We start from the raw sequence: 13,213 nt of genomic DNA on the forward strand, positions 1-13,213 counted from the left end.
AACCCGGGCCTGTAGCCTGCTGCAGGGGTAATGGTGTGGTCTCTCTTTTAAAGCGGACACAGCCTACTCTTCCATCTCGGGGCTGCGGGTCCTGGCCCACTAAGAAGGAGCCCACTTCTGACTCAGTTTCCTCACCTGTAAAACAAGGCCAGTCAGTCAGTTCAGTCTCTCAGTCGTGTCTGACTCTTTGTGACCCCATGGACTGCAGCACGCCAGGCTTCCCTGTCCATCACCAACTCCCAGAGCTTGCTCAAACTCACGTCCATCGAGTCGGTGATGCCATCCATCTCATCCTCTGTTGTCCCCTTCTCCTCCCGCCTTCAATCTTCCCCAGCATCAGGGTCTTTTCCAATGAGTAGGTTCTTTGCATCAAGTGGCCAAAGTGTTAGAGCCTCAGCTTCAGCAACAGTCCTTCCAGTGAATGTTCAAGACTGATCTCCTAATTTAGTATGGACTGGTCGGATCTCCTTGCAGGCCAAGGGACTCTCAAGTAAGATGAGGCACTTCATCGGATCTCTATGAGAGGAGACAACACACGCCACCTGAGTGAGCGACTGTCAGCGGAGTGTGGGGTGGCCTCGGAGCCCAGGGGCGGCCTGGGGACCCTGCGCAGGAGAGCTGACTGCAGGCGAGACCCGACTGCCCTCCCCGCCCCCAACCCACACGTTGTGGCGAATGGTTTAAGGTGGGAATTGTCATCGCTCTTGTTACATGTATATGCGAGGCTTCCCAGGTGGCTCGGTGGTAAAGACTCTGCCTGCAATGCAGGAGGCTCAGGAGATGTGTGTTCGATCCCTGGGTCGGGAAGATCCCCTGGAGAAGGAAATGGCCAACCACCCTAGTATTCTTGCCTGGAGAATCCCATGCATGGAGGAGTCTGGTGGGCTGCAGACCATGGAGTTGGATAAGACTTAGCGACTAAACAAAAACAGGCATATGTGTAATTGACAAGGGTTGACTCTTCCCCCACATGGATTCACCTTTCTGTTTTGTTGTGCAATTTGCTTTTTCTCCTTGGAGATCTTTGCTTCTCCTTCAAGATCCCATGATCTCTGTCCTCTGTCTGACCAGTATATCTGTCCCTGCTCGTTCAAAGGCCAGGTCCCCCCTCAGATCAGATTGCAGTTCCCTTTCCCTTGCTGATGATTTCCCAGGAGTGTCCATGCGCTGTGGACTCTGTTTAACTCAGTTCATGTTCAGTGAACCAGATTTTACAAATCTCTCTTTTTTGGAACATCTAAATAACAATTACAAACACATTAAAGCAGTTCTCTTATACAATGTAACCTGCAGTTTTAAGTATGGCATGGTTAGATTCTTTTGAATATTGCAAACACCTCAGACAATGAATAAAGCATATATCAATGCAATGATTACCAAGCCAATCTCTTACCCCAAGTAGCAACATCATGAATTAAACTAACATCTTCATTATTCCCTCTTTTTTTCAAATATCTTTTTCAGGTTACAGTTATATTTATTTTGATACTTTTCCAGGAGTGAAGGCCCCAGAGAAGAAGAACACCATCTCTCATCAGCTGGGTTAAGGCATTTTGGTTATAGATGGAGGAATTCCTGGATGGGGCTGGATCTAGACTGCTCTTCCCAAGGCCATCAGATTAAAGTTGCTGTTTGTAAGTAAATGTCATTTGCTGCATCGATCAGAATTGAAAGCTCAAACCCTTCACATAGCTTTCAGTTCTTTGCCAGCTTGTATTTCCTCTAAAACAATGCCATCTATAAAGTCTTGCTTGATGGTATTCTGTAACTTCTTATGGAAAAAGCCAAGCGAAATTCTTGGGCCAATACATAACCCATCTCTGGGTGTTTTGTTTTTCTTTTTTAAACTTATCTGGCTGTATCAGGTCTCAGTTGCCAAGTTGCCCCATGGCATATGGGATCTTAGTTCCCCGACCAGGGATTGAACCTGCGTCCCCTGCATTGCAAGGTAGATTCTTAACCACTGGACCACCAGGGAAGTACCCCATCTCTGGGTTTTTATGTTTGACTAACGCGGTCCTGTCATTATGAATTAGTGACTTGACCTGTTAGTGTTATTATAGAGTTATGTTTGTTCTATTTGTATTGTATGAAAATTAATAAGGCCGCCTAAAGAAATGAAGGGTTGAGTCCTCCTGGGCACCTGGGGAGACGGCTGCATGACCCGGGAGCACCCTGCTGATCCCCCCCTTCCCTGGCTGCTCTGTGTGGGTGCTAGGGCAGACCCCTCCTGCTTCTCGAGTGACACTTCCTGCTTTCTGGGGGGCCAGTATGTAGCGTCACTTTGTAATGGGAGGAGGAACAACACCCCTATATGTTAGCAGCTGCCCACTGGATTAGTTTTCTGTGCTACACAACAGAGGACCACAGACTTAGCAGCTGAACACAGCGCCCATCAGTGATCTCACAGTTTCTCTGCCTCAGGAGTCTGGGCTCGGCTTCACTGGCCATCTGCTCGGGGGGCTCACAAGTTTGCAGTCGACTGGGCTGCAACCTTACCTGGAGGTCTGAGTGAGAAGGATCTGCTGTCGGTCCATGCAAACTGCCGGCAGGATTCACTTCTTGGAAGCTGCTGACTGAGGGTGCAGGCTTCGTGACTGCTGGACGTCCTTGGATCTAGAGGTTGCCCGCGCTCCCCCGGGGGCTGCTCACAGCCTGGCTGTTTGCTTCTGCAAGGCCATCAGGAGAGAGAGTTTCTCGCCTCAAAGAGTGAGGTCCTTCTGCAAAGGGCTTTTATATAAATGAGCCAAGATCACCCAAGATAATCTTCATTCTGAATAACTCAGACTCGACTGATTTGGTATTGTAATTACACCTGCAAAATCCCTTTCTCTTTGCATTATTCTGCCAGCTAAAAGGTTGTTACTTGTCAGCCCCCATTCCAGGGAAGGAGTTTTATGGGGGGAGAGGCAGAGACCTCAGGGGCCACCCTGAGTAGACAATGAAATCAGTGAAACCTAAACACAGTTGCCTAGGAGGCACTAGTGGTAAAGAACCCGCCTGCCAGTGCAGGAGACATGAGAGACCTGGGTTCGATTCCTGAGTGGGGGAGATCCGCTGGAGGAGGGCATGGCAACTCACTCCTGTATAGTGTTCTTGCCTGGAGAATCCCCATGGCCAGAGGAGACTGGTGGGCTACAGTCCACAGGGTCGCAAAGAGTCTGACATGACTGAAGCGACTTAGCATGCACACACAGTACTCCTCCACTTCTGGGTAACCACCATCCTGTGCACCCTTCACAGTCCCCTGTCCCTGCAGAGCATCAGTATGAGCTCACGGGTTCGCCGCGGCCCCAGAGGCCACCTCCCCCTGGGCCTCCTGCACCTGGGCTCCAGTCAGCTGGCCAAAGTCCCTGCTTCCGGGCCTTCGCACTTGACGTTCCCTTTGTCCACTTCCCTCCCCCGCGTCCTCACACCTTCACTGTATTCTGGCCTCCACTAAACTGCTGCCCATCAGAGAAATCCTAATGCCCCGAAAGCCTCGCTACACGCCTCCTGATCAGACGGCCACCGGGGCTCTCAGGGGCCCTTGGCTCCTGCCTGTTTTGAACCTGGTTTGGCAGCCCTGTGTCGATTCCACAAGCTAAACAAAACCCATCACCAGGGATTCCCTTTCATGGTTTGGTTTGCGACCCAAGAATCCTGAGTGGCGGTGTGAAAATGGGCAAATTACTCTCCTTCCAGGAACCCAAGGATGCTGTAGGTGGGGCTCTGGGGCTGTGTGAACACGGAGGACCCTCCTCTTTCCCCAAGAGAAGCTGGGATTCACTTGGGCTCAGTTTTTTGAGGATGACAATGAAATACATGTCTATAATATTTATTAACTTGGTTTCATGTACTTATTGTCAAGCCACATTTGGGATAAATTATTATCTTGAAAAGATGTTTTTCGCCCTTACTTTTCTGGAAATGACTTTTAACTCAAGCTTATCATCATCTTCATCATCGGTGTCACTATCATCCCAGAATTCTCTCTCTGCCTCAGATTCCCAGCTCACCTGGTCTTGTCTTTTTTCTGGACAGTTCCAGCTATGGCCTTTTTAAAACTCATGTGTGGGGGACTTCCCCCGTGGTCCAGTGGCTAAGAATCCACCTCCCCAGTGCACGGGACACGGGTCTGATTCCACAAGCTGAGAGTTGAGGCCAAAAGGAAAGAAAATCCTGTGGTGCTGTGACTGGTAAGTCATCCCACTCATGCAAAACTAGGACAGCCACTTTAACTATACGTCCTTTTCAAAAAAAAAAAAGAAAGAAAGAAAAGAACCTTTTTAAATTGTAAAATATAAAATGCAGAGAAAAATATAGAAGATTAAATGTGAATTATTTTCAAGCAAAACATGTAACCACCACATGGGTCAAGAACTAGAATGTTGGCAACAATCTCAAAGCCTCAGTATGCCCCTTTGGTGCCGCCAAAGGCATCTACATCCTGGTTGCTATGGTAACATTACGGTACTCACTGTCTTTATACTTTGACCATTAAACGTACATCCTTCAATGTTATAATTAAGTTCTTGCCTATTTTTGAATTTCACCTATAAAAGGATCATATGAGCCTCTTTGAGGGTTTGGCTTTTTCACTTGGCACATGTTCAAGATTCATCCATGTTGTTGCATTGTTGTCCTTCATTCTGTTTTTCTTGTTACCAATAGTATCACATATAAATAAACAGACCACATTTATGTATCCATTCTAGCGGTGATGGACACTCGGGCCATGACAGACAAGGCTGCTGAGAACGCTCTTGCACCCGCTCCTGCTGTGTGTACGATCTAAGGCAATACTGTCCCCAGGCCAGTCCTAGCTTCGGCATCAGAGATAAGTGATGATGTCAGACCAATTTCCCCAGTGATAGCATCAACCTACAAGTCCATGCGGCCTTCCTGGTGGGTGTCCATTGTGGGTTTTATCTGCATGTCTCTGCTTGCTGAGGTTGAGCACTTTTCCCTACATTTACTGACCATCTGTAGTTTCCCCCTTTTTTATTTCTTAAAATTTGATTCGAGTCCTTTGTTTTTTTTTTAAAGTGTTTGTCTTGTTCATACTGATTGACAGGCGTTCTTTGGATAATCTAGATCCTGGCCCTTTGTTGGCAACAGGTGTTGCAAATATCTTCTCCTGCTCGGTGGTTTGCCATTTGGGGGTTTGTTTGTTTTTTAATATTTTATTTATTTAAACATTTTGGAACTTTTTATTTTGTACTGGAGGATAGCTGATTAACAGTGTTGCCACAGTTTCAGGTGAGCAGCAAAGGGACTCAGCCCTACATGTATCCATTCTCCCCCAAATGCCCCTCCCCTCCAGGCTGCTACATAACGTTGAGCAGAGTTCTCTGTGCTATCCAGTAGGACCTTGTTGGTTATCTGTTTTAAATATAGCAGCGTGTACATGTCGATCTCAAGGTGGCTTGCCTTTTCACCCTCTTAATGATCAAGAGAAGTTTTTGATTTTAAAGTAGTTCAAGGGGGAGGGACAACCTGGGAGATTGGGACTGACATATACACTACTATGTGTAAAACAGAACTAATAAGAACCTACTGTATAGCACGAGGAATTCTACTCAATACTCTCCAATGTCCTACGTGCGGAAAGAACCTAAAAAAGAGTGGGTGTGTGTATACGCACAGTTGATCCACTCTGTTGCACAGCAGAAACACAACATTGTAAATAAACGATACTCCAACTAAAAAATCATCAAAAAATAAAGTAATTGAAGAGAATAAATGCTTTCTTTTTTAAAAATTATTTTTTCTTTTTTTAAAATTTTAATTGGAGGCTAATTACTTTACAATATTGTGGTGGTTTTTGCTATACATTCACATGAATCAGCCATGGGTATACATGAGTTCCCCATCCTGACCCTCCCTCCCACCTCCCTCCCATCCCATCCCTCAGGGTCATCCCAGTGCGCCAGCCCTGAGCACCCTGTCTCATGCATTGAACCCGGACTGGCGATCTATTTCACATGTAATATACATGTTTCAATGCTATTCTCTCAAATCATCCCACCCTTGGCTTCTCCCACAGAGTCCAAAAGTCTGTTCTTTACATCTGTGTCTCTTTTGCTGTCTCGCATATAGGGTCATCGTTACCATCTTTCTAAATTCCACATATATGCATTAATATACTGTATTGGTGTTTTTCTTTCTGACTTACTCTGCTCTGTATAATAGGCTCCAGTTTCATCCACCTCATTAGAACTGATTCAATGCATTCTTTTTAATAGCTGAGTAATATTCCATTGTGTATATGTACCACAGCTCTCTTATCCATCTGTCTGCCAATGGACATCTAGGTTGCTTCCATAATAAATGCTTTCGAAGACTCTTGTACAGAAGACGCTTGAGATAAAAAAACAAACAAACAAAAAAAGAAACAGAAGACGCTTGAGAGTCCCTTGGACCGCAAGGAGATCAAACCAGTCAATCCTAAAGGAAATCAACCCTGAATATTCATTGGAAGAACTGATGGTTGAGATTGAAGCGCCAATATTTTGGCCACCTGATGTGAAAAGCTGACTCACTGGAAAAGACCCTGATGCTAGGAAAGATGGAGGGCAGGAGGAGAAGGGGGTGACAGAGGATGAGATGGTTGGATGGCATCACTGACTCAATGGACATGAATCTGAGCAAACTCCAGGAGACACTGAAGGACAGGAGAGCCTGGCGTGCTGCAGTCCACGGGATCACAAAGAGTTGGACACAACTTAGCGACTAAATAACAAAATAATTGAGTGTATTAATTTTTTCCTTTAAGGTTGGTGCTTTTTGCATCTCTTTTGTTGAAATCCTCCCTTATCTCAAGATTGTTAGGATGTTCTCTTATACTATCTTCATGATGCTTTGTTTGGTCTCGCACACCTAGCCCTATGATTAGCGTGGCCTTACGTCTTGGTGTGTGCCTCTCGTCTTAGCATCTCTTCCAGTGAGCATTGCTTTACTCTCAAAAGTACCTGTAGAATTTCCTTAAGCTTTTCTTCCAGGGCAGATGATACCTGTGATGCTGGCTGTGGGCAGGGTTCCACTTCTATGCTGGAGAGGTTGCTGATGGGGTCTGGGATGGGAAACACCACTCTGGAGTAGCTTAGTAAAAAACCTTGTCTGTAAATGGCTGTAAATGTCTTGACAATGAACACATTTTAGGTACAATTGGTGTGCTGGCCAAATTATATTCCTGGAGTCAAATATGCAGAACATTCCTTTTTTATGCAGGTCTAACACAGATCATCATCTGGTTTTGAATATTCTGTGAGACTTTAGCGCCATTTGATTTCTCTGGTAGCTCAGAGGGTAAGGAGTCTGCCTGCAATGTGGGAGACCCAGGTTCGATCCCTGGGTCGGGAAGATCCCCTGGAGAAGGAAATGGCAACCCACTCCAGTTCTCATGCCTGGAAAATCCCATGGACGGAGGAGCCTGGCAGGCTACAGTCCATGGGGTCGCAAAGTCAGAGACGACCGAGCGACTTCATTTCACTTCACTTAGTGCCATGAGAAGCTCCTCAAACTGTTCCTGATCAGGAGGCATCGCCTGGTGGTGGGTGCAGAGTAAAGCATAAGGCAAGTGGAAGGTGGGCCCTGCCTGGAAGGCTTCTGGTGGAGAACAGATAGACAGACCCGTATTCCGACAGGTATATAAATATCAGGGACTTGAAGGTAAGAGTGCAAGTTAGTTTATCTGGCTGTGCTGGGTCTCAGCTGCGGCATACGGGATCGAGATCCCTCACCAGGGACTGGACCAGGCCCCCTGCACTGGTAGGGAGTCTTAGCCACCAGACCACCAGGGAAGTCTCATGAGTGCAAGCTTTATTTTGTTTGTTGGAGTGTAGCTTATGTTAAGCAAATTAACCTGGGCTTCTTGGTCCACTCCTGACCCTTGAACTTTACCACTGACCTCATCAGTTTATCCTCCTTAACCACTGATTAGCCGGCTTTATACACTCACGGAGAAGGCATTGGCACCCCACTCCAGTACTCTTGCCTGGAAAATCCTGTGGACGGAGGAGCCTGGTAGGCTGCAGTCCATGGGGTCACTAACAGTCGGACCCGACTGAAGCGACTTAGCATACACCCAACTCAAATAAACCCCTACAGGTTACAGAAGGCCTTTCCTGCCTTCTCACATATTCCTCTCTCCTTAATTGGACGTTTCATCCACATGAAGAGGTCTCTTGACCAATCTGAACCCGCAATAGGGCCTGACACACAGTGAGCACTCCTAAAGTGTTTGTCAAGAGAACGTTTGACTCGGCCGTGCTTACATGACTTTGCATAACTGGGTTGGGGTCAGGCGGCCGACAGTGACTGTCACTGGCTCCAGTGACATTGCTTAGCTCGCTGTTTGCCTGTCAGAGGTTGTGTAGGTTTTCTCTTGGATACAAAACATCCCCTCTTCACGTGAAGGCACGGTTGCCTGACCTTGGATAGGTGAATCTGGGCATGCACGTGAAGTCTGACCTGTACTTTTCTACACAGTGTTTCTGCAAGTTTTTCTCTGCCAGAGATGGGGGAAATACCACATTTTCAGCTGCTTCATCTCTTAAGTATCAGGTGAAAAATGAAAGTGTTGAAATTCATTTCATCAGCAGAGTGCGAAGAAAGGAGCTATACGGCGCGGCCACCCTGGGGGCCGGGCAGCCTGGTGGTGAGAAGGGGTCGTCAAGCCGAGGAGCGAGGCTGCCCGGGGTCCCGCCCCAGGAGCACCAGTTTCACGGCCAAATTTGACTGACTGGCTTTACAGAGCAAGGAGCGGCTGTAAGCAGAGATAAAATGAAAAGACTGTGTACCACTTGTGGGAAAGCGTTTACTCCCAGTGAAAAAAAATTTCCATAGAGAAAGGAAACATCAGTGGCTAACAGAGATGTGCCATGGCAGAGTTTAAGAACAACTTGAGCACCTCAGCTTAGCTCACGGTAGACAGCCTACTGTGTCATGAGAGGATGACACATTGCTGATGGGGGTGCTGAAATGCAGCGATGGGGTGAGATGTGTGGGAGTCAGTTCTGCTAATCTCTGCCCTTTTTGTTCAGGCCTTTCCAACATTTCTCAATGTATGAATTTACCCTTTATCCGGGGGACTGAGGGAGGGATATTCACTCCTTTAATAAAAATCAAGTACCTGTTGTGCGCTGAGCAATCATAAAGCCCTGGAAATTCCAATATGAGTAAGAGAGGCACTCCCTTGGAGATCTCATAGTGTGGTCACGGAAACAGATAGGAAGACAAACTATTGTAATATGACACATGAGGGGCTAGAAAGGAGAATGTACAAAGTATTAGGGTGTAGACTCAGGTCTACTTTCCCTTGGTAAGATCTGACCTTTGATCTGAGACTTAAGGTGGGATGAGAATGGACAGTGGAAGGAGGAAGGTGGGGAGGACGTGTGGGACAGTGGGGTCTGCGTGGAGGAAGCCTAGGGGTCTGATGGAGCAGGGGAGGGCCCACATATGGAGCTCTACCAAGGCTCAACTTAAAGGTTCAGGGGAGCCGAGGCTACCACGGAAGGGGAAGCCAGGTGGGGGAAGCCATCGGGAAGAACCTCAGCTCCACTGGAGACATCCAGTCAGCCCATCCTAGCATCAGTCCAGCCATGCCTCTCTGCCCCAAACAGCAGAATATACACAGTAATGTCCATCATCCTGAAAGGAGCCCTCTACCAATCATCTGGAAGGGTGCTGGATCCAGGGTTGTTTAGTCTAAAGTGTTTCTGGAACTCTCACAAAGCAGAGATGCAAATGGCCAAGTTCACCAGCCCAATTACACAGAGATGATACTAACACTAGGAATGCATGAGTCCTCACTGGGGCCAGGCACTGCTGTAAGCGGTCTACACGCACTTCCTCACTTCATCCTCTGCACCACGCAAAGGTGCAGATGGTGATGTTATTCCCACTTTGTAGATAAGGACACAGGAGCTGAGTGACTCACACAGCAAGCGATGGACCTGGAATCTGAACCCCGGGGAGAGAAGTGACAAAGTTAGGATGGAGAAGAAACAGGAAATGAAAGTTGAGATTTTAAAAAGCAGAAACAAGAATGAGGATGATCAGTTGTGGTGAGGACAGAAAAATGCAGACCTCCTGACAATAACTGAAAGGTCTGCTCTGCAAAGGCTGGAAGGACTGGGGAGTGGGGTGGGGTGGGGGAGAAACGTGGGTCCCCAGAAGATCCACTTGTCAGACCCTGAATCCAGGAAAACTCGCATGGAACTCTGTCACAGCACATAGCACTGCAAGGACCTTGGAGAGCTCCTAAGTCAATGGCCTGTTCTAAAGCAGAACCCAAGGCCAGAGAGAGGAATTGGCTACAAAGTGTCACATGCAGAACAGGATCTAGGTCTTTCTACTTTGAGACTAATGTTTCTGCAGCCCAGTGGCCATTCATGCTCCTGCTAACAGTACTCCAATTCTCCTCTGAGGAACCACCATCTCTGTCTGGCTGGGCCTTTATGCTATGGGTCTCAGCTCAGGTTGCTACAAGAAAAATACCACAGTCAGTCAGTCACTGGGTAGTTAAACAACAAATATTTCTCACCATTCTAGAGGCTGAGAGTCCAAGATCAAGGCACTAGTACATACTGTATCAGGGGACAGCCTGCTTCCTGACTTGAGGACAGCCACCCTCTTTGCTATAGCATTACAAGAGGCAGGGCTGTGAGGTCTTCTAGTCTCCTCAAGAGGGCTCCACCTTCATGACTTAATCCTCTCAAAGGTCCTGTCTCTAAATGTTGTACCTTCAGGGATTACAGTTTCAATTATGAATCCTGGGAGGACACAAACATATCATCCAAAACAACCCACTTCTCCAGGCTCAGTCAGTCCACACATGCCATTCCCTCATCACACACAAGACTCTGCAGAGCCATCCAGGGTGAACCAGAGGCTTCAGCTTTTTCTCCCTCTGGAGCCAATCCATGCGGGGCTTCCCCTGTGGGTACCCAGAAAGGAGCAAGAACCAGAGAGGAAGGGAGAGAAGCAAGGTCCAATTGCTACTGCTTTAGCCTCTGTGTCTGGCTGTGCCTGGCCTTTCCTCAATCGCATCTCCTTTTTTGGTTTCCTTTTTCTTTCTCCAGCCCAACTTCGGGAAAAACATCATCTCCTACCTCTCTGGGTTGTTGGAGAGATGAATTGAGAAGGTCCACAGATAGCACTTACACTTACACCACATACAGCACATGTGAGGCACCCATGGAGCACTCACCTGTTGGCATTACTACATAAAGCTACCTCGAAGTAGGTCTTCGAGGGTAGTTAAACACCGGCAACACAGAACCTGAACAAAATGGTGACTTGTTATTGCTACCACACCATGATGTACTCACAAAATCACCTGTCCTGGGATTTCTCCCAAGAAGCTTTATGTGTAGGCAAGGCGACGTTTCGATCAGGTGGAAACCACCTGGACACCTGTTTCGATGCCTGAGCCCAAGTGCCCACAAGCCGGCTCGCACCATCACCCCCGGCCCGCTCCTCCAGTCCCCGCAGGGCTGTGCACCCAGGCGCCTCCCCGACCCTGCCCGGCTCCTCGCCTGCGGCCCTGAGAACACACCGCCCGCTCCAGTGGGTAGCCCCTGGGGGCGGCGGGCGGCCTCAGGAGGCGACCGACCAGGTCCCGGGGGACTGTGGATCGTGTGCGGCCCCTATGGCCCCGGGAGCGCGGGAAGCGCGCGGAGCCACCGCGGCACTACCGAGGCTTCGCAGCGCTTCAGTCAGACCCCGGAAGTAGGCGGGCACGCGACCCCGCCGAGGCCCCGAGGCCGGGTGAGGACGCAGTAGGCCGCAGCCAATAGCGGGCCTGCGGTCTTTTGCGTCACTGCAAGGCTGACCAATGGGCGCGTGTCTGGCTGCCGCTTCCTGCCCACGGGCTCCTCGGCCTCGGGGGAGGGCCGGGCCGCTCTCCAGCCGCCGTGGAGCAATCGCCGCGACCCCGTCAGCGCGGTGCCCCTCTCCCGCAGGTGAGTGCAGAGGCGGCAGGGAGGTGGGATGGGCGCCTCGGTCCCTCCTGCAGAGGTTGGGGCGGCTGAGGCAGCAACTGCGTTTGTCCCACGCGCGCGGAGTGGGGAAGGGGCTGTGCTGGTGCTCTTTGCTGCACACCGCGGGGGCACCGCCCCCGGCCCGCCCCCCCGCAACATGACACCCCAACCAGCATCTGCCCTGGAGTGACTTGGGAAGTGACTGGCGGGTGTAGAGGATCGAGCTGCTAGGAGCCCGTCTTCCTCTCCTGTGGGCAGTTATGAGAGCAAAGCTGCTTGTCCTGGGATTAGCTCAGGCAGATGGTCAGGGACCGGCGCTGAGATGCTACTAGTGGCCCCGCAAGGGGCCCACCTGTCGCCCAGCCGCTGGGAACGAGAATGAAATCAAGCTGACCGCCCAGATCCGAGAGCCGGCGGGGGGCAAGGGAGTTTCTATTTTCTGAGCTGCCAAATGTGGGAGAGGATGGACCCAGCTCCTCAGGAAGGGCTCAACTACCTGGCATGTCCTTCTGTTTTCTCCCACCTCTTTGACCCTGACATCGCCTCCCAGCAGCCCTCACAATTGTCAGGCAGTGAGCTGCTTTAGTAGCAAGGGGTTTTCTCTGTTTGTACAGGGGATGGGTGTGACAGGGTGTGATAAAAAGAAAAAAAAAAAAAAAAACCCACAGCAGAAAACCTTGCAGGAAGCAGTCCTAAGTCGACTGGGAAGTAAATGCTTCAGGCTCTCCTTTGGGACCCTGTCCCTTCCTCTACCACACCCCAGCCTACTGTCTCCACCCCCACCTTCCCTTGGGTACCTCCACTTCTCTGAAGGAATCTGTTAATTAACTGCACAGAGAGGCAGATGGTTCTGAGGGTGGCCAGCAAGTCTTCTGAGTAGAATGACTGAGGCACTAACTGGAAATCATCATGCAGAATTTCTTGGTGAATCGGAGGTCACTTTCTTGGGAGATGGTTGCCTCTACCTCTTCACTTCTACAAAACAAAGAAATCCCAGAACCGTGGCACTCAACGCTTCAACCTCCCATTCAAGAGTCCTCTGACCCAGTGACCCAATGTCCCTAGACGTGTTACCCCATCACCTCACAGCCAGAAACTGGCTTATGAGAAATTGAGACCACATCCTGGCCAAGGAGGTGGGACTAACCAGGGATGGCTACCTCCTGTCATCTTTAGCTGGGAAGTGATGGGCACCAGGACTTTCCACTCCAGATGGAGTTTACAGATATCACCCCCAGGTGAGT

General features: G+C 49.2%; 1 protein-coding gene and 1 long non-coding RNA gene across 3 annotated transcripts in view; both read left to right on the plus strand.

Moving 5' to 3' along the window:
* The first annotated feature begins 1,501 nt into the window (after positions 1-1,501).
* Positions 1,502-4,736, plus strand: LOC122702084. Its single transcript, XR_006343181.1, has 3 exons — positions 1,502-1,634; positions 4,024-4,178; positions 4,698-4,736. It is a non-coding gene; the product is annotated as an uncharacterized LOC122702084 (long non-coding RNA).
* Positions 4,737-11,848: 7,112 nt separating this feature from the next.
* Positions 11,849-13,213, plus strand: part of TECPR1 (tectonin beta-propeller repeat containing 1) — a 28,740-nt gene continuing 27,375 nt past the window's right edge. For both annotated transcript variants that reach the window (XM_043915312.1, XM_043915314.1), the window contains exon 1: positions 11,849-11,951. The gene's annotated coding sequence lies outside the window, so the exon portion shown is untranslated. The remainder of the gene's footprint in view (positions 11,952-13,213) is intronic.

Source organism: Cervus elaphus, chromosome 10, assembly GCF_910594005.1.
Source record: "Cervus elaphus chromosome 10, mCerEla1.1, whole genome shotgun sequence".
Lineage (NCBI taxonomy): Eukaryota > Metazoa > Chordata > Mammalia > Artiodactyla > Cervidae > Cervus > Cervus elaphus.